Source organism: Nicotiana tomentosiformis, chromosome 1 (genome assembly GCF_000390325.3).
Source record: "Nicotiana tomentosiformis chromosome 1, ASM39032v3, whole genome shotgun sequence".
NCBI classification, from domain to species: domain Eukaryota; kingdom Viridiplantae; phylum Streptophyta; class Magnoliopsida; order Solanales; family Solanaceae; genus Nicotiana; species Nicotiana tomentosiformis.
In genome coordinates this window covers 149,064,941-149,086,047 of record NC_090812.1, presented here as the reverse complement: position 1 = coordinate 149,086,047, position 21,107 = coordinate 149,064,941, and the positions used below count along the sequence as shown (strand labels likewise).

The window sequence follows — 21,107 nt, the reverse complement described above, 5'->3', positions numbered from 1 at the left end:
CTAAAAAACCTCCATGCTCAAGGGAGTAAAAACCATGACCTACCCGTATAGAAATTTTATGAAACTTCACTAAACAATAAGAATAGTTTTAGGTTACAATTTAATACTCAAAAAGACTATAAACTCTAGTACCATAACCCCTATAATTAACCCAATTATAGCTAACTCTCCTAAACTATAAAGTCTAGCCTAGAACTTCAAAACAAATTCCCATAATTTAATAATCTATGAATACACTTCTCAAAAGCAAAATAAGATAAAACTAAAGAAAAATAAATCAAGACTCAATAACTAAAGAACTAGAGACTTCATCTTCATACCAAGTTCTTCAATTGTGCATGCAGTTTGAATAAAAGTACTTTTTTGTTATGATTGCTAGTTGACATGACTAATTTGCAGTAGTTATGCAAAATAATACGAGGGAGAATAGCAGTAACATCATACTTTATATAGGCATGATGTTGGCTGAATATGCCCAACTTCACACACTTTTTTCTTGTATGCAAGTGTATCAATTAATTGAATTCTTGTTGACCACAAACTCTTCTAATTGGTACATTGCTGGTAACCCACGAAATTAATCCTTCCATAAATAATATTACTGAAGAATCCTACTTGCATTCAGTTTCAGTTTGTAGTTCTTGATCAATGATATTAGTTTGACAAGTCATCAGCCAATTTATTATATATCAAATATCTTCAACGCGCTTGGTTCGTCAACTATTCGTTAATCATCAAAACTAATTTCAGCAACGGCTTAACAAAGACGAAGTGCCAAAAACATGGATTCCTTGAGAAAGAGAAGAGTTGATATATATTGCGGCCCTATAAGAGACTAATCAAGATTGTGCCTCTTACTGTTGTAAGGACTTTAAATTTCCACATTGAACATAGCTATTTCTATCAAACTTGGCTACTTTATTGTGTAATTTGTGAGAAGTACGTAGGTCGTGTTTGGGGTTTTTTTTGTTTGAGTCAGAATGTTTGTGAGTGATGGTGCCATAAGTGCTACACATGAGTCTTGTGATTGCTTTGATCTATACCTTGAAAAGAAAATGAAAATTGAATCTAACTCAAGTACTCAACTTCAAAAGCTAGCTCATGATTTAAAGATTATATAAGGAAGGCAACAACCTGTTCCATCAACATATTCTAAAAAATATAATCTCCGCCTACCGAACACCGAAGTATGGACTACCGGAGTCTGGATAACATAATATGTGGATTTTACATATGATAATTATAGAATATGGAAGGGCCTTTCTCTAATATATTATAATAAGAAAATGAACTTTCGACCTAATTCAACCCTAAAATTTAGTTATGAGACGAGGATTGACAATATAGTATAATAAGAAAACAAGACACTCCTTTAATCTAAAGGACAGCAATAATATATTATAATGAAAATACATTCTAAATAACTATCAGTTCTAGAATTTCATATGTTTATCAAGCTTTTGAGTAATCCTTCTTAATTATCAAATAATAATTGGGGTATTATCCAAAATGCCTTAATTATAAAAGTTCCTATTGTCATCATCCAATATTAATTTTAAAAGTAGTGGTAGGATTTAAAATTTTGAATAGAAAACTAACTAATCATATGTTAGGCAAAAAAGTTAAACTTATGGAGAAGCAAAACAAATTAATCACATCTAGGACAATATTTAATTATGTGACCGAATGACCTGCCTCTTTTACGAGGATATAAGATTCTAATTCCGTTTCTTTTCTTGTATGTTTCACAAACAATGGCTGTCCTCTCTATAAAATGTGAAAGTTATATCTTCACTTAGTCACAACGAATCAACAAAGCGATTCAGAAATATGGCTAAGTCTCTCTATGCTGCCTTTCTTGCTCTCTTCTTATGCTTCCTCATTGCATCAACTGGTAAGTCACGCCACGAATATACTATAAATCATGCCTAACACTAACTAATACTCGTGAATTTAAATCATATTATATTGAGCGTGAAGACTTTTTACACCGTCAATATAAATTTATATAACTTGCCATAATAGGTTTCTATTTTTCAAGTTATCATATGAAGCTCACTATGAAGAGTTACCTATTGTTTTAGGGTCAACTCAATATGATTGTACGGAAAATCTATACATCGTTAGTTTACAAAACTTAAACTCAATACTTTTTTCTTAGAGTTTAAGTTCTATGCACTGATGGTGTAGAATATATTTACATGAATCAGATCACTTGTGACACCATTACACATATATATTAAATATTAATAATCACTTAGTAACTTTGTAGAAAAGATAACTAAAGTGTGAGCGTGTATAACTTAAATTCTATACTTTTCATTTCTCAATCAATACTTAAAAAATCTAAGAAAGTATTTTTTTAAGGAAAAGAACTAATCCAAACCTATGACTTGTTACTTTCTATTCTATTAATGTAGAAATGCAAAAGGCAGAAGCAATTGGTTGTGAAACACCCAGCGCAACATGGAAAGGGGCTTGTGTTGTTACTGAAGACTGTGACAACCAATGCATCAAATGGGAGGGAGCTATTCATGGAGCTTGTCATTTGGGATTTGGTTGGAGTATTAGCCAATGTTATTGCTATTTCTGTTAGAATAAAAAATTGTCAGCATATATAACCTAAATTCTATGCTAGCAAAAATAAAACCCTTTTGGTGTGTAATAAGACCTATGCAGTAGGGGTTAAGAGCTAGCCTAGTTGATAAACTCCCTACTGTTGAGGTGGAGGGTTCAGATCCTATCAGTAACTTAACATCCCTTTCTGTTAATTGTTTCCCCCGAAGTAATGAAAAAAAGAATTAAAAAAACGAAAAACAAACTGTGGTGTGCGTAATAATATGAGAGATTTGTATAACACATTTGCCCAAAGTATAAATAATTTTGGCATGGTGTTTGCTCTTAATGATACCAACATCTTCATAATTTCATTCTCTTTATGATTTTCGTGGTGTACATTTTTTATGGTCTTTGTTGAAGTTGATTGAAGCGAAAACTCGGTCCGTTGGTACTTTGTCTTTGGCATTTATATAAAAACAATTCTAGAGCCTTCACACTTTTGTTTTTCTTTATTTTTTTTCGTGAAAGTGGAATAATATTTTTTGCTTATTTATTTTTTGTACACCAAAAATTGGTCAATTTGACCCTTATATTGCGAAAATATTCAAACAAATTAAAACAAAGAGAGTACTAAAAACTCTACTTTCATAACAGAAAACTAACTCCTAAAAAACCTAAAACATATTCCTAAAAATCAGATAATTAGTTGTTTGATTCCAGTATCAAATCCCACGACTGAAGACTCAATCCTCGAGTTGTTTATTCCCTTGTAAATTTTTTTCTTTTTTATTAAATTACTTATGTTGGTTAATTGATAAAATCATATCATATTAAATTATAATTTCTTCTTTGATATATTTTTCTTTTTTAATTTAATTTATCGTTGTCAATATTTGAACTTCCGCATGACACTTATTTCGATCACGACAAACACTCCTCCTGGCTCCTGGATCAAGAGATGCGAACTTCAAGGTTTTCTCTAAATCAAATCTGTTAATAGCAGCCACCTGATTTTCTGTTTAACAATAAAACTAGTATCACTTCACCATTTTTCTGTACTTACCTCATAAAATATAAACTTGATATTGAATTGTTTAGGCCTTGTTTACCCTTAAATTAGATCTTACACCCCATGTTTTCGTACGTGTAAGTACGACATAAGTAAATTGATATAAGCTCGGAAATGAGATGTTACCTTCCGCATTTTCGTACGTTAAAGTTTCGCCGTAAACTAATTACGTAAGTTCGGGAATGAGATTATTTTGAGATTATAAGCATTATGCTATTTCAAACAAGTAATGAGTAAATTCGTGAAGGTGAGAGGATAAACAAATCAAAGAAAATGAATTTTCGTCAAAGTTTGACATGTTGGGATAAAATATGGCCCGAGCTAAAATACCCGATATTTATGGACTAGTGCCATACAAGGTACCGCATGACCATGATAGTAAGGTGTATAAGGTATGTTAAAAGTAGGTAGTATTTTAAGTAATTTGAGATAATCCTTAATTATGTAAATTATTGGATAATAGAAGAATTAATAAGTTAATTAATAATTAGTGGTTGATTAATTAAAGTCTTTTGGATAAAAACTAAGGCAAAACATGGCAGCCACATGGAAATATATTAGGTGACTCTTGAATCACCTTGCAAGGTGGCAACACTTCAAGAGATGGGCACCTTATCTCTTTGGATTAAAGAATGTCATCAAATCACTTCTTTAATGGACAAGAATAAAGATACTTCATCTTCAAGTTACGGATGAACTTCAGCAAGAAAACTTATGCAATATTATGATCAAAATTACAAAAATGGAGATGTTTTACATCTACCAAGCAACGGATTTTCAGCAAAAGAAGTTATACTATGTATTATTATAGCAACGGAATTTTGTGATTTTAATGGAGTATGGTGCTATCTTCCTCAAGAATATCATACGAATTTTTCCCTACTTCGATCTGCCGTTACGCGTTGTCGCAATCAACGGTGTTAAAGGAATTGTCAAGAGAATCGGTTCAGGTATGTTAAGGCTATCCCTTCTTTCTTTTTGTCATGATCTATACGACACAAACGAAACGAGCAAATGCACAACTTCCATAAATGACTCTATTCATAGAAATACTAGGGGTGTCTATATTCTTGATTCCCCATATGAATTATTATTATATCTTCTGTTCATGGGTCTCAGAAAAATATGTATTTGATAAAATTTATCCGACAGGCATATTATTTTTATGACAAAAGAAATCTTATTAACGTGTTTCATATGGATTTCATGCATTTATACATGCGCATTGACCCATGACCAGATGTCGTTATATACGCATATATATATATATATATATATATATATATATATATATATATATATATATATATATATATATATATATATATATATATGGGATATGGAAAAGGTTACGGTATTATATACGCACCATCACCTGATCAGCTGGTATACGTTGATGATTGCCCACAATGGTCGAGATGATATGATGGGATGCCCTCAGAGGCTTGATGATGTTATGAACGCATATACCTATGCATGGTATGACATTTATACGCATATGCATGGCATTGTAAATATCAATGATTCGCAGAGTTATTTAGATTTACATGTTGAGTCTTTTACTCCATGTTTCTATCATGTCTATTATTTACTGAATTTTATTCCTTACATACTCGGTATATTATTTGTACTGACGTCCCTTTTGCCTGTGGACGCTGCGTTTCATGCCCGCAGGTCCCGATAGACAGGTTGTGAGCCCTCCAAGTAAGCTATCAGCTCAGCGAAAGGTGTTGGTGTGATCCATTTGCTCCGGAGTTGCTTGTTTGATCAGTATGATCTAGACGTGTATTGTTTAGTATGGCGGGGCTATGTCCCGACCTTTATGACAAATATAAATTCTTAGAGACTTGTAGACAGATGTCATGTACGTAAAAGATTGTATGGCCTTGTTGGCCTATGTTCAGTATATGAGTGGTTATTTTGGTCTTGTAGGCCCGTATGTCTTATGTATAAGTTGGTATTTCATGTTGTATTCTACTTATCTCAAGGCAGCCTCTCCGGCTTAGTTATCTATGATAGTATGATACGAAAAGATACTTTATGTTAGTACTCGGTTGAGTAAGGTACCGGGTAGCCGTCGCGGCCTATCGGTTTGGGTCGTGACATCAGATAACAATTAAATTTGTATACGGTTTTAAAGCTACGTGGATTGATTCAATAACAACAACAACAACAACCCAGTATAATCCCACAAGTGGGGTCTGGGGAGGGTAGTGTGTACGCAGACCTTATCCCCACCCTGAGGGTAGAGAGGCTGTTTCCGAATAGACTCTCAGAACAAGAAGATAAAATGCGACAATAGAATAGTAACAACAACATAACCAGACAGATAGTACCAGCGAGCTAAGAGTCAAGAAAATATACCTGAAAAAGCAATCTCAATAATCAGTGCAGTGACAAAGTCCTAGAAAATAGTAAGAGCACAACATGCACCACTAGCATGCTAAAACATGACACTGACCGACTAGACTTACACACAGAACATAGTAGAATAATGCTCAACTACCTACTAACCTTCAACCCTAATGCTCTCCCTACATACCTTCCTATCAAGGGCCATGTCCTCGGTGAGCTGAAGTCGCGTCATGTCCTGCCTGATCACCTCTACCGGGACACCTTTCACCTCCAAGCATCTTGTAACGACTCGGCCGGTTGTTTTGGGAGTTATAGCCCTGTTTCCCCTATTTCTATTTCCTTTATGCTCTTAAGCTATATTATGATATACCAGGTTAGTTGGTTCGGAGTGGAATGAGACACTTAGTCTCTTATTTAGAACCTTAAGTTGGAAAAGTCAACTGGATGTTGACCTATATGTAAACAATCTCGGATTTGAATTCTGATGGTTCTGTTAGCTCCGTTAGGTGATTTTGGACTTTAGAGTGCGTTCGGAATGTGATTGGGAGGTCGGTGGTAGAATTAGGCTTGAATTGGTGAAATTTGAAAATTTGGTGATTTCGGTCGGCAGTGAAAAATTTGATATCGGGGTCGGAATGGAATTTCAGAAGTTGGAGTAGGTTCATAGTGTCATTTGTGATGTTTGTGCAAATTTGAGGTCATTCGGACATGGTTTGGTTGGTTTCGACATCGGTTGCCGAATTTGGAAATTTAGAAGTTCTTAGGCTTGAATCCGAGGGTAATTTAATGATTTGATGTTGTTTTGAGTGATTCGAAGGTTTGACTAAGTTTGTATATTGATATATGACTTGTGGGTATTTTTGGTTGAGGTCTCGAGGGTCTCGGAGTGATTCCGGGTGGTTAACGAATTTGTCGAAGTTGGAAAATACAACTGAAGCTGCTGCTACTGCTATTTTCGCACCTGCGGAAAAAAGAGTCGCAAGTGCGAGGCCGCTAGTGCGCGTGGGGAGTTCGCAGGTACGGGCAATGCTGGGCTAGGCAGGTTGCGCTGGTGCGAGTTGGAGGTCGCATCTGTGAGCCCGCAGGTGCGAAACCTGGGGCGCAGATGCGGAAAGGGGATGCTGGGCAGGCTTCGCAGAAGCGGAGTATGAGAGCGCAGACGCGAAAATTTGCTGCGCAGATGCGGAAAATGTGAGGCCAAGGATGGAGCGCAGGCGCGAAGGATTTGGCCGCACATGCGAGCCCGCATGTGCGAGGCCTGGGGCGCAGGTGCGGAAGCTGGGAAATTAAGTGGAGTTCGCTGATGCGGTGCCTTAACCGCAGGTGTGGTCCCGCATGTGCGGAAAAGAGCCCGCAGGTGCGAAAACCTGGGCAGAAACCATAAATAGAACCCTTCGCGAATTTGGTTCATTTCCACCATTTTCAAGTCGGTTTGTGGAGCTTTTGGAGTGATTTTTGAAGGGTGATTCAATTGCTATCAGTGAGGTAAGTTGCTTGAGCCCTAATACTTGTATATATGGTGATTTTCTGTTGTTTAGTCATTGTAGTTAGTGAAAATGAGGGGTTAGGGCTTGGGATTTTTGGAGAAGTAATTTAAGGACTTGGAGGACCAAACGATGTCAGATTTTGATGAATTTGGTTTGGTTAGACTCGTGAGTGAATGGGCTATCTAATTTTGTAAAGTTTTTCGGATTTCGAGACGTGGGCCCGGGGGCCGGGTTTGAGCCAATTTCGGATTTTGGTCTAATTTTGTAGCTTTTTCATTGGAATTCATTCATTAGCGTATATTGATGGTATTGTATTGATTCTGAATAGATTTGGAGCATTTGGAGGCCGAGTCCAGAGGCAAGAGCATTGCGGGGTAGAGATTTGACCGGTTTGAGGTAAGTAACAATTGTAAATCTAGTCCCGAGGGTATGAAACTCCGAATTTTGTATCATTATACTATTTTTAGTGACGCACATGCTAGGTGACGGGCGTGTGAGCGTGCACTGTTGGGGACTGTGACTTGGTCCGTCCCGTAGTTCGTAAAGTTGCAAACTTTGTTGAAACTATATGATACTTATATGTTTTAGAAAGAGTTTCTGTAAATTGGGTTGAATGCCATGTTTGGGCCTTGTGCCAGTGTTGTTTGGACCCTTATGGGCCTTTTCTTACTATCCTTTTATTGTTTCAATTGAAAATCTATACTCAGTCATGTTTATACTTGTTTACTGCATAACTCAGTTTTATGACTCTATTTTGATGCATATAAATGCTTTGGGCCGAATGCCCTGTTTTACTAAAATGCCCGAGTGGCTTGAGAGGTTTATGACTGAGTGAGGCCGAGGGCCTGATTTGTGAGGATATTTATGGGATCGGGCTGTACGCCGCAGCATGTTGTATATTTATGGGATTGGTCTGCACGCCGCAACATGTTGCATATTTATGAGATCGGGCTGCACGCCACAACATGTTTGATATCGGCCGAGGGCCTGATTGTGAGGATAAGTGTGGATCGGGGATGCCCGCCTGTAGCATACTTTATTATTATAGCACATGCGTTGTCCGTGCAGCACATGAGTTGTCCGTGCAGATTATAGCGCTTGGGCTGAAGGAGCCCCTCCGGAGTCTGTACACACCCCCAGTGAGCGCAGGTACCTACTGAGTGCGAGTGCCGAGTGCTGAGTGAATGGGAGGCATGAGTGATTATGAGGTATGCCCGAGTGGCAAGAGTGATTGTGAGGCGTGCCTGAGTGGCACGAGTGGCTGTGAGGTTTGCCCGAGGGGCTGTATATGAGTGATGTTTTGCCCGAGGGGCTGTTTATGATTTCATCACTTTTGTTCACCTTTGCATTTTTCCTCTGTTTGAAAACTGTTGAAAAATATCTTTAAATGATTTTTACTGGAACTGGGGTTGAACGAGATATTTTGATTCAAATCCTGATTTTAAAAGCAGGTGGTATTTTACTGAGATTTCCTGATATGAACGTTATATACTTTATTGCTCGTCACTACTGCTCATTATTTATTTATTGTTGTTACTTACCGAGTTGGAGTACTCACGTTATACCCTGCACCTTGTGTGTAGATCCAGGTGTAGCTGGACACGGTAGCGGTTGTTGATTATTTTGGTTGCAGATTTTTTCGGGGATAGCAAGTTAGCTGCTTGGCGACCGCAGCCCCTGCTCTTCTCCCTCTTATCTTCCTCTAGTTGTATTTACCTATTTTCCAGGGTGCGTTAGCCTTGATATTGTTAGACAGATTGTAGTAGATTCTCATGACTAGTGACACCCCGATGTCGGACTTTTCCTTCCGCACTTTTATTTTGATTGGAACTCCTTTACGAAGGTTTTTATGTTAAATAACATTGAAATTATCTTTGAAATGAAAATTTCAGTTTGTTTTGAAAATGATTCGGCTTGCCTAGTTCCACGATAGGCGCCATCACGATAGGGGTTAGTTTGGGTCGTGGCACATCTCCAAAGAACCTCCCTTGAGACCTTGTCGTACACTTTCTCTAGGTCAATAATGTTACGACCCGACCGGTCGTCTTGAGAGTTATAGCCCCGATCCCCTATTACCTATTGTTTCCTTATCTATTTCTGCTATTGTGACTTGCCGGGAGGTTTCGTTTTGGTTTTTGGAGTATTTTTGGATACTTAGTCCCTAAACGGAAGCTTAAGCCTTAGGATTTGGACCGCAGTCGAAACTGTATGAAGAGGACTCTGGAATGGAGTTCCGTCGGTTGCGTTAGCTCCGTTAGATGATTTTGGACTTAGGGACGTGTCCGGATTGTGTTTTGGAGGTCTGTAGCTCATTTAGGCTTGAAATGGCGAAAGTCGAAGTTTTGGAGATTTTGACCGATAGTGAAAGTTTTGATATCGGGGTCGGATCCCAATTCCGGAAGTTGGAGTAGGTCCTAGGTTACATAGGTCTCACGAGTCATGAGCGGGTTTAGTAGAGTCTTGTGGATCGGTACGGAGACGTCTGTACTTATCTTCTAGAGGATGCAGAACCCTTAGGAAAATTTCACTTTCTTGTATTCTATTGTGCAAAATTGATTCAGCTTGAAACAGAACTTTTTGAATTCCTTCCACGCATTTGTATGCGCACATGAGCGCTCGGTATCAATTGTGCATTGCCGGCTTGTGATTCTATGAACGAGGTTCGAGGTGTGTATTATGTGTTTTGGTAATGGGCAAGTCTGGAGGACATGAGGCTAAGTTTAAACCGCAGTTTTGGCTCGGTAGCTTCAGTTATAACCTGTATATTTGGACTCATATGTCCAGTAATGCCCCTACGAGTGGAATTCGTGGCTCAATGAGCGGTGGAATGGCTTTGTGATGAGTATGATGTAACTGCGGGATGTGTTAAGAAGATTTGAATGTGACGAGAAGTGTTTCCTTGAAATGTAAAGGAAGGCCATTGGGCGCTTGATTTTTTATTTTGATGTGACGTACGGTCTCGAGTGTGAATGTTTTGAAGGATTTTTCACGTTGTTAAATTTTGGGGCGAATTAAATTCTCATGTCTTGTCGATGAGTATGGACTCAAGAAGAGTAAGTGATTGTGTAGTAATTGTAGTTACGAATGGGTATTTTTGATATTGATGGCTCGAGAAATATAATCTTCGAAGAGACTTAGAGTCGATAACATTTTATTAGTTCAGGTGCGACAGAGATACATTTTGATTTGATATAGCAGTTGGGTAGCAAAGTATGAGGGAAGACATGACGGGAAGTGTTCCGCGGTGGTTGAAGTACTAGCAGGTCAAGTAGGAGAAGTAGAGGTTGAGAAGTTTCTTAAAGGAGATAATTTAACCGAAGTAAGAGTGACAGATTAGCATATGAATTCACTAGTAGGGTAGTCGTGCGGCTTGAGAAAGTGTAGAATGGTTTGGAATCGTGTTAGTATGTGAATCGGCCTGCAGACTCTATTTGGAGTAATGGTTAGTGTACAAAGGAAAATTGAATATGGCAGAAATGAGTGTGTTTGAAATGAATAGAGGCATGAAGATCTGATTATCGTGTCAGGCGTAATATGACTTGATTTCGGAAGGTGTTGTTGACGTACAATTGATGTCAATAGGGAAAGTGCAGACTTATATAAATGGTGGGCGAGCATGAACTCAGGAGAATTTACGAATTTAGTGGTTGTTGCACTCAGTGCAGTGTCATTGGAAGATGTCGGTAAGGAATTCCACATGTGGGTTATCTCCTGTGTGCAGCTAGCAGTGGCGTGATGTTGATGAAGCTTTTGCGAGGAATATTACTTGCTACCCGGTAAGAGGTCGTGTGTATGATTTTGGCTGGAGATTCAGAATGTTCATGAAAGGCTTAATAATAGACTTCGAGAAGTCTGGCAGGTTAACAGTACGAGACCTTAGTAATTGAGAAGGAGAAATCCTTACGGGTTCTAATTTTATATAATTGCAGCTTAAGGCTAAGTGGGGGAGCCTGCTATAGACGAGTTGATTGCACGGTTATGGGTCGTATTAGTTTAGGTTCGGGGTATACCGGTGAATCAGTTATGACTTGCAAAGGTCGAGATCGAGGATGACTCGGGTAAAGGAATTTCTGGACACAAGTTGTATTATACTCTATGGTTATAGGAGGACCATAAAATAATTGAGTGGTTATTCACAGAGAATGTAGTGTACATGGAGCGGGAATTCGCTCGGTTGCGTAGGAGTGTGGGTTACTCTTTATTCCCTTGGGTGTTGGTGTGCTAATGGGGCACTGGTCGTTTCGGTCCGTTTGGTTGGTTAATTCGAGATTTGAGTACAGTGGATGACTCTTGAGAATGGTTCCAATGGATTCAAGATTTATAAATATGTCTAGAAAGCAGGGAGTTGCATTGAACGGTGTTGAGACTCGTGGCATCTTATATCATTGTGAATTATGCATTTCAGTATCAAGAAGGTGAAGGAAACAGTTTTAGGTTCACATAAAGTCTCTTCGAAGTAAGCATTTTTGGTTGTGGAACCTTTGGGATACATAAAAAGGGAATTTGGTGGCTTATAAGCCTTAGGGCGGCGTGATTCTATGCTAGAGTTCGTGAGGTAAGTTTTAGTTAAGGATAGTAGTGTTCTAACAAGGAAAAAGTAGCAATTTGAAGGCAATTTAGAAAGAACTTGGAGAAATAGGACAACTTGGTAGTAAGTTGGGTTAGCACAGTAATGGGTATGATCGGTTCTTTGGGTACTTATGATGTGGCTAGTATCTACAGGTGTTTCGTGGCAATGCTCTCGAATTTGGCAACCTGTGTGGCTTGGTGGAGTTAGAGGAATTCAGTTCAGATAGCTTGGTTATGTGCAAATGGATTTCAAAGTGTTCATGATGGGTTCTACCATGGTTTGAACCGGATATTTTCTACCGATGTACGGAACGTGTTGTGTGTTATGATTTCCTCCTAGAAAGAAGCAAGAAAGAGGTTTCTGACTAATAAGGTATGTAATTTGCTAGTGGCTCAGAGTTGATAATGAAATTCTTATGCTTGTCACATGATGGCATAATAGATGTGGTGTGTTATGCGGGAATAAGATTTACATGTACAAGATCACAGTTCAGTTTTGAAGGGAAGGACATAAATTCTTAGGCAACATGGACGGTTTCAGATGACTAGGTAAATGATATTACTATTTGGTATGGCTTGATGAGGGTGTACATTTCAGAAGGGGCAGTGTGCTTTGATTTATGGGTACTTCGCTGGTATTGCGGCACTCTCCTGGTTGATCTACTGTTGATATTCAATTTTTTTTTGCCAGGTGGCACGGAAGAATTTTTAAAGTATTTCTCGTGGGATGATTATGTATGAGAGAGGTGTTAGGCATTCGGGCGGTGGAGGTAGAATCAAATATGGTGATTCATGTGTTCTATGGAATTGGAGATTTGGAGTTCTTAGGAGCATATTGTTTCATGGTTGTAGACTGTAAAGTTGTGGCTGAAGCTAGCCAGATGATAGAAGGTGTTATGATTCCATCATTGTGGACTTTCAGAGGTTGTTTATCTATTGGTGGCTGACCATAGTTGATTTGGGGCCCATTGGTAGGCCCAATTTGGATGTGTATTCTACACCGAGCCGGATTGATTGGCTCCATATTGCTATTGTTGAAGGATGTGCCATTCGGTTGATGTGAAGATTATTCGTGTTCTGAAATGATCTGTGAGTTACTTTTCTATGCTATGAGGAGTTGTGATTCGTTGGTTACATGCACCTATGGTGCGGTTCTATTGTGGTCTTATAGCGGAATTTGAGCGAGAATAGTATTGGATATTGCTTGGTTGATGGCGTATTGGTTATGTTCTTTCGGGTTTTATGTGGTATGGTGTCGTTTGCTTCTCCGTGGTTATGGTAATGCACTTTGGGTACTTGATGTCGAGTTGCGCATGGTTATTGATTTTAGTAGGGTGGCTTGAGGTGTTTCATATGAACCAGTATTTGGATAGGGTCGCGTATTGCAGCAGAGTTATGTGGAAATATGATCCCTCGTGTAAGATTCATGTGTTATGGTTTTGCGTTGTGTGATGGGTTCTTAGCATTGCGTCGGGGTGGTACTAGTCGAGCTTGCGGAACGGTTCTCCTGTTTGGGTCATTGTTACGATTGGGTACATTTGGAATGTTGCTATCTGGTGCACGGATTGCACGGGTTGTGTCTTTAGATTGTATTGATGAGTCATGTCACTAGAGTGGTCGTGTTGGATAAGATGAGGTCATTGGGCCTAGAATGGATGCTATCAGATTTGATTGTTGTATAATTGGGAGGATAATATCGGAAGTCGGCTTTGAAATTGGCTATAGTTCTTGTGGAAGGAACGGGGGCTCCATGACTTGCTGGTCTAATGAGTGGTTATGAATTCGGTATATTTCTTTCATCATCGGCAGTGTACGAAGGTTTTAGAATGAGGTTTTGTTTGATATGAGGTTTATTACCAGCACTAGGTTGATTTGAGTCGATACTATGATTTTAAATCATTGCTTCGAGCATTCGAGCTATGCGGTATTTGAAATTGAGTATTTGAGTTATGGTTATGTCTTTTGGTACAGCTTGTTCATACTTATACGGTATGTAGATGCGAACTTCTAATCTTATAAGAAATTTCGGATGTCGAAAATTTGATTCGAAGGCTTGTGGGCTAGGTTAGATTGAGGAATTTCAGTTATGCTATGCTATTGGACCTGTATGGGATAGGGTGACGTGGGATCACCCCCGGGTATGTGCATGGGAAGGTTACACAGCCATTTCTTGGCTTTTGGAACAACTCTCGGCACGTTCGAGTACGAACGCATGTTTAAGTGGGGGAGGATGTAACGACCCGGCCGGTCGTTTCGAGAGTTATAGCCCCGTTTCCCCCATTTCTGTTTCCTTTATGCTCTTAAGCTATATTATGATATACCAGGTTAGTTGGTTCGGGCCCAGAGTGGTTTAGAGTGGAATGAGACACTTAGTTTCTTATTTAGAACCTTAAGTTGGAAAAGTCAACCGGATATTGACTTATGCGTAAACGATCTCGGATTTAAATTTTGATGATTCCGTTAGCTCCGTTAGGTGATTTTGGACTTAGCAGGGCGTCCGGAATGTGATTTGTAGGTACGTGGTAGAATTAGGCTTGAATTGGCAAAATTTGGAAATTTTGCGATTTCGGTCGGCAGTGGAAAATTTGATATCGGGTTCGGAATGGAATTCAGAAAGTTGGAGTAGGTTCGTAGTGTCATTTTTGATGTGTGTACAAAATTTGAGGTCAATCAGACGTGGTTTGGTTGGTTTCGGCATCAGTTGCCGAATTTGGAAATTTAGAAGTTCTTAGGCTTGAATCCAAGGGTAATTTGATGATTTGATGTTGTTTTGAGTGATTCAAAGGTTTGACTAAGTTTGTATGTTTATATATGACTTGTTGGTATTTTTGGTTGAGGTCCCGAGGACCTCGGGGTGATTCCGGGCGGTTAACGGATTTGTCAAAGTTGGAAAATGCAACTGAAGCTGCTGCTACTGCTATTTTTGCACTAGCGGAAGAAAGAGTCGCAGGTGCGAGGCCGCTGGTGCGCGTGGGGAGTTCGCAGATGTGGGCAATGCTGGGCTAGGAAGGTTGCGCTGGTGCGAGTTGGAGGTCGCATCTGCGAGCCCGCAGGTGCAAAACCTGGGGCTCAGATGCGGAAAGGGGATGGTGGGCAGGCTTCGCAGAAGCGGAGTATAAGAGCGCAGGTGCGCTTGCACAGGCGTGAGAATTTGCTGTGCAAATGCGGAAAATGTGAGGCCAAGGCTGGAGCGCAGGCGCGAAGGATTTGGCCGCACCTGCGAGCCCGCATGTGCGAGGCCTGGAGCGTAGGTGCAGAAGATGGGTAATTAAATGGAGTTCACGGATGCAGCACCTTGACCGCAGGTGCGGTCCCGTAGGCGCGGAAAAAGAGCCCGCAGGTGCGAAAACATGGGCAGAAACCATAAATAGAACCCTTCGCGAATTTGGTTCATTTCTACCATTTTCAAGTCGGTTTGTGGAGCTTTTGGAGTGATTTTTGAAGGGTGATTCAATGGCTTTCAGTGAGGTAAGTTGCTTGAGACCTAATACTTGTATATATGGTGATTTTCCATTGTTTAGTCATTGTAATTAGTGAAAATAAGGGTTTAGGGCTTGGGATTTTTGGAGAAGTAATTTAAGGATTGAAGGACCAAACAATGTCGGATTTTGATGAATTTGGTATGGTTAGACTCGTGCGTGAATGGGCTATCTAGTTTTGTAAATTTTGTCGGATTTTTAGACGTGGGCCTGGGGGCCGGGTTTGAGCCAATTTCAGGTTTTGGTTTAATTTTGTTGCTTTTCCGTTGGAATTCATTCCATTAGCGTATATTGATGGTATTGTACTGATTGTGAATAGATTTGGAGCATTTGGAGGCCGAGTCCAGAGGCAAGAGCATTGCGGGGAAATTTGACTGGTTTGAGGTAAGTAACGATTGTAATCTAGTCTTCAGAGTATGAAACCCCGGATTTTGTATCATTCTACTATTTTTAGTGACGCACATGCTTGGTGACGGGCGTGTGGGCGTGCACTGTTGGGGATTATGACTTGGTCCGTCATGTAAGAATCGTATAGTTTTAAACTTTGTTGAAACTATATGATACTTATATGTTTTAGAAAGAGTTTCTATAAATTGGGTTGAATGCCATGTTTGGGCTTTGTGCCAGTGTTGTTTGGACCCTTAGGGGCCTTTTCTTACTATCCTCTCATTGTTTTCGATTGAAAATCTATACTCAGTCATGTTTATACTTGTTTACCACATAACTCAGTTTTATGATTCTATTTTTATGCATATAAATGTTTTGGGCCGAATGCCGTGTTTTACTGAAATGCCTGAGTGGCTTGAGAGGTTTATGACTGAGTGAGGCCGAGGGCCTGATTTGTGAAGATATTTATGGGATCGGGTTGCATGCCGCAACATGTTGCATATTTATGGGATCAGGCTGCACGCTGCAGCATGTTTCATATTTATGGGATCGGACTGCACGCCGCAACATGTTTGATATCGGCCGAGGGCCTGATTGTGAGGATGAATGTGGATCGAGGCTGCCCGCATGCAGCATACTTTATTATTATAGCACGTGAGTTGTCCGTGCAGATTATAGCGCTTGGGCTGAAGGAGCCCCTCCGGAGTCTGTACACCCCCCCAGTGAGCGCAGGTACCTACTGAGTGCGAGTGCCGAGTGTTGAGTGGCTAGGAGGCATGAGTGATTGTGAAGTATGCCCGAGTGGCAAGAGTGATTGTGAGGTGTGCCCGAGTGGCACGAGTGACTGTGAGGTTTGCCTGAGGGGCTATATATGAGTGATGTTTTTCCCGAGGGGCTGTTTATGATTTCATCATTTTTGCTCACCTTTGCATTTTTCCTCTGTTTGAAAACTGTTGAAAAATATCTTTAAATGATTTTTACTGGAACTGGGTTTAAACGAGATATTTTGATTCAAATCCTGATTTTAAAAGCAGGTGGTATTTTACTGAGATTTCCTGATATGAACGTTATATGCTTTATTGCTCGTCACTATTGCTCAGCCTTTATTTATTGTTGTTACTTACCGAGTTGGTGTACTCACGTTACACCCTGCACTTTGTGTGCAGATCCAGGTGTAGCTGGACACGGTAGCGGTTGTTGATTATTTTGGTTGCATATTTTCTCGAGGATAGCAAGCTAGCTGCTTAGCGACCGCAGCCCCTGCTCTTCTCCCTCTTATCTTCCTTTAGTTGTATTTACCTATTTTTCAGGCTGAGTTAGCCTTGATATTGTTAGACAGATTGTAGTAGATGCTCATGACTAGTAACACCCCGATGTCGGGCTTTTCCTTCAGCACTTTTATTTTGATTGGAACTCCTTTACGAAGGTTTTTATGTTAAATAACATTGAAATTATCTTTGAAATGAAAATATCGGTTTCTTTTGGAAATGAGTCGGCTTGCCTAGTTCCACGATAAGCGCCATCACGACAGGGGTTAGTTTTGGGTCATGGCACATCTCCAAAGAACCTCCCTTGAGACCTTGTCGTACACTTTCTGTGTGTCAATAATGTTACGACCCGACCTGTTATCTTGAGAGTTATAGCCCCGATCCCCTATTAACTATTTTTTCTGTATCTATTTCTGCTATTGTGACTTGCCGGGAGGTTTCATTTTGGTTTTTGGAGTGTTTTTGGACACTTAGTCCCTAAACAGAAGCTTAAGCCTTAGGATTTGGGCCGCAGTCGAAACTGTGTGAAGACGACTCCGGAATGGAGTTCCGTCAGTTTCGTTAGCTCCGTTAGGTGATTTTGGACTTAGGGACGTGTCCGTATTGTGTTTTGAAGGTCTGTAGCTCATTTAGGCTTTAAATGGTGAAAGTCAAAATTTTGGAGATTTTGACCGGTAGTGAAATTTTTGATATCAGGATCGGATCTCAATTCCGGAAGTTAGAGTAGGTCCTAGGGTTGAATATGACTTGTGTCTAACATTTGGGGTCAATCGGACGTGGTTTGGTTGGTTTCAGCATCGGTTGTCGAATTTGAAAGTTTCAAGTTCTTTAAGTTTGAATCGGAGGATGATAAGTGATTTTAGCGTTGTTTGATGTAGTTTGAGGGCTCAACTAAGTCCGTATGGTGTTTTAGGATTGGTTGGTATATTTGGTTGAGGTCCCGGGGGCTCGAGTGTATTTCGAATGCTTAACGGATTGAGCTTGGGACTTATGCAATTGCTGAAGCTGCAACACCTAGTGTAATCACACCTGTGCACTTTGGGCCGCAGGTGCGTCACCGCAGAAGCAGCGATGGAGCCATAGAAGCGGTTTTGGCCCTGTCAAGCTGGGGCCGCAGGTGCGGCTTTAGATCCGCAAAAGTGGAAGATGAGCGCATGTGCGGGCCCGCATGTGCGGCCTTTGTTCGCAGATGAGGACCCGGTTCCACTTAAGTGATTTTTGCACCTGCGATGGTATTTCTGCATGTGCGGTATCGCAGATGCGGTTGAAGGCTCGCAGAAGCGAGATCTCTGGCAGAAAAAGGGCTAAGTGCGAAGGTTTGATTTCATTCTTCATTTTTGGACTTGGGAGCTCGGGATTTAGCGATTTTTCGAGGGATTTTCAGAGGAAGCTTTGGGGTAAGGATTCCTAACTCATTTTTGGTTGTATTCCATTAATCTATAGTTGTCTTCTCCCTTTAATTTCGGATTTGGGGTTGAAAATTTGGAGAAAAGTTGAGAAAAGTTCTTAGGCCAAATTTTGGGATTTTTATCGAGATTTTGGTATCGGATTTGAGTAATTTTGGTATGAGTGAACTCATGAGTGAATGAGTGTTCATATTTTGTGACTTTTACCTGATTCCGAGATGTGGGCTTGGGGAGACTTTTTGGGGAAATTTTCTAATTTCCTTCTTTAGCTTTGATTTCATTAATTAGATTGATTTCTTAAAGTTGTAATTATGGTATGTAATTGATTTTGGCTAGATTTGGGCCATTCGGAGCCGAATATTCGTGAAAAAGGCATTGTTACCAATTGATTGAACTTGGTTTGAGGTAAGTGGCTTGCCTAACCTTGTGTGGGGGAAATCCCCTTAGGATTTAGTGTTGTTATGATATGTGAGCACCGTGTCCGCGAGGTGACGAGTGCGTACACGGGCTATTTATGGAAAAACCTGATTTTTACCGTTAAATAGCCCGTTTTTATCTTATTAGAGTATACTAGCATGTGTAGTTATCCTGTTAGCCTAGAATAACATGTCTATGTCTCCTACTTGCCTATTTAAACTCTTTGCAGCATGTTTAGTAAATCTCGCTTCTTTCTTGACTTGTACTTAGTCTAAATTACAGGTTTCTTGCTATAACTGTTATATTCATTTGTTTGAGATGCGTATTTACTTTGGAACTACGGGACGGTATCCCAGGAGATCCCCCCTGCATATTTACTTTTGAGACTACGAGGCAGTTCCTCGGGAGATCTCCCTGCACATTTACTTTTGAGACTACGAGGCGGTTCCTCGGGAGTTCTTCCTGAATATTTACTTTTACGACTACAAGGAGGTACCTCGAGAGATCTCCTTGTACTTTTATTTTGGGACTATGAGACGGTATATCGGGAGATCCCCTGCTGTTTATCCCTATGTTCTACGTTGCTACTTTGCTATGTTTTCCTTGTTTAAATTCTAGTCTCCTATTATATTGTTATACTCTCCTGCTTATTTATTATATACCAGTAGGGCCTTGACCTGACCTCGTCACTACTCGGCTGATGTTAGGCTTGGCACTTATTGGGTACCGCTGTGGTGTACTCACGCCCTTTCCTACACATGTTTTCGTGTGCAGATCCAGATTCCTTTTACCAACATTGTCCTTAGCTGCAGTTGCTGCTGTTTTTGGAGAACTTCAAGGTACATCTGCCCGCGCCCGCAGATCCTTGGTGTCCCCCTCTGTCCCCTATGTTGATTCTTCTCTTATTTCTATAGACATTGATGTATAGAACAGTTAGAACTTCATCGAAGCTTGTGACTTACGGTGTTCCGGGTCTTGGGAGTGTTATGTATATTTCGAGAGTTGATTATTGTATATGCCGAGCGGCATCTCAATTGCTTATTTAAAATATCTGCTACTGGTAGTTGTAAATTTTCATGTTTTCATTTCATTTCCGCAAAGTGTTAGGCTTACCTAGTCGTAGAGACTAGGTGCCATCACGACAAATTCACGGAGGGAGAATTTGGGTCGTGACAAATTGGTATCATAGCTCTAGGTTCATAGGTGTCATGAGTCACAAGCCGGTTTATTAGAGTCTCGCGGATGGGTACGGAGACGTCTGTACTTACCTTCGGGAGGCTATGGAACTGTTAGGAAGAATTATACTTATTTGATTCCTTGTCGTGCGAGTTATTTGAATCAAATTCTAAAATTTCTCTATTCTATTCTTTCTCACAGATGGTGAGGACTCGTACCAGGAGATCCGATGACCAGGAACTCGCGCCCCCTGCTAGAGCCGCCAGAGGCCGGGGCCAGGATAGAGGATGAACACGCGGTGCAGCTAGAGCACCCGCGCGAGCTGCAACAGAGGAGCCCCAAACAGCTCCAGTTGGAGGGCAGGCACCAGAGGTTCCTATTGCTGCACCAGCCCTCCAGGAGACTCTAGCCCAGTTCATGAGCATGTTCAGCACCTTAGCTCAGGCTGGATTGATTCCATTAGCTCCCACCATATCTCAGGCCGGGGAAGGGGCATAGACTCCCGCAACCCGTACTCCTGAGCAGAGGGTCCAGGTTGATCAGGCCCCAGAGTTTATTCCTCTGCCGCCGGTAGCTCCGGTTCAGCACGAGACTGGGACAGCCGCTTCTGAGGCAGAGCAGCTCAGACTTAAGAGGTATAAGAAGTACTACCCACCTACCTTCGGCGGATTGGCTACAGATGATGCTCAGGGTTTTCTGGAGGAGTGTCATCGTATTCTTCGTACTATGGGCGTAGCGGAGACGAGTGGGGTTTCTTTTACTACTTTCCAGCTTAGAGGAGCAGCCTATAAGTGATGGCGTGCTTATGAGTTGAGTAGTCCGGATGAGGCAGCTTCACTTACATGGACTCAATTCTCGGACATATTTTTGAGAGAGTATGTCCCTCAGAGCCTCAGGGACTCATGGCGCGCGGAGTTTGAGCAGCTGCACCAGGG

The 21,107-nt window shown here is 40.6% G+C and overlaps 2 long non-coding RNA genes across 2 annotated transcripts; both read left to right on the top strand.

Moving 5' to 3' along the window:
- Nucleotides 1-1,757: 1,757 nt before the first annotated feature.
- Nucleotides 1,758-2,928, top strand: LOC138893566 (uncharacterized). Its single transcript, XR_011409037.1, has 2 exons — nucleotides 1,758-1,894; nucleotides 2,421-2,928. It is a non-coding gene; the product is annotated as an uncharacterized lncRNA (long non-coding RNA).
- Nucleotides 2,929-4,230: 1,302 nt separating this feature from the next.
- On the top strand, nucleotides 4,231-5,553 carry LOC138893532 (uncharacterized). Its single transcript, XR_011409036.1, has 2 exons — nucleotides 4,231-4,578; nucleotides 5,303-5,553. It is a non-coding gene; the product is annotated as an uncharacterized lncRNA (long non-coding RNA).
- Nucleotides 5,554-21,107: the final 15,554 nt, after the last annotated feature.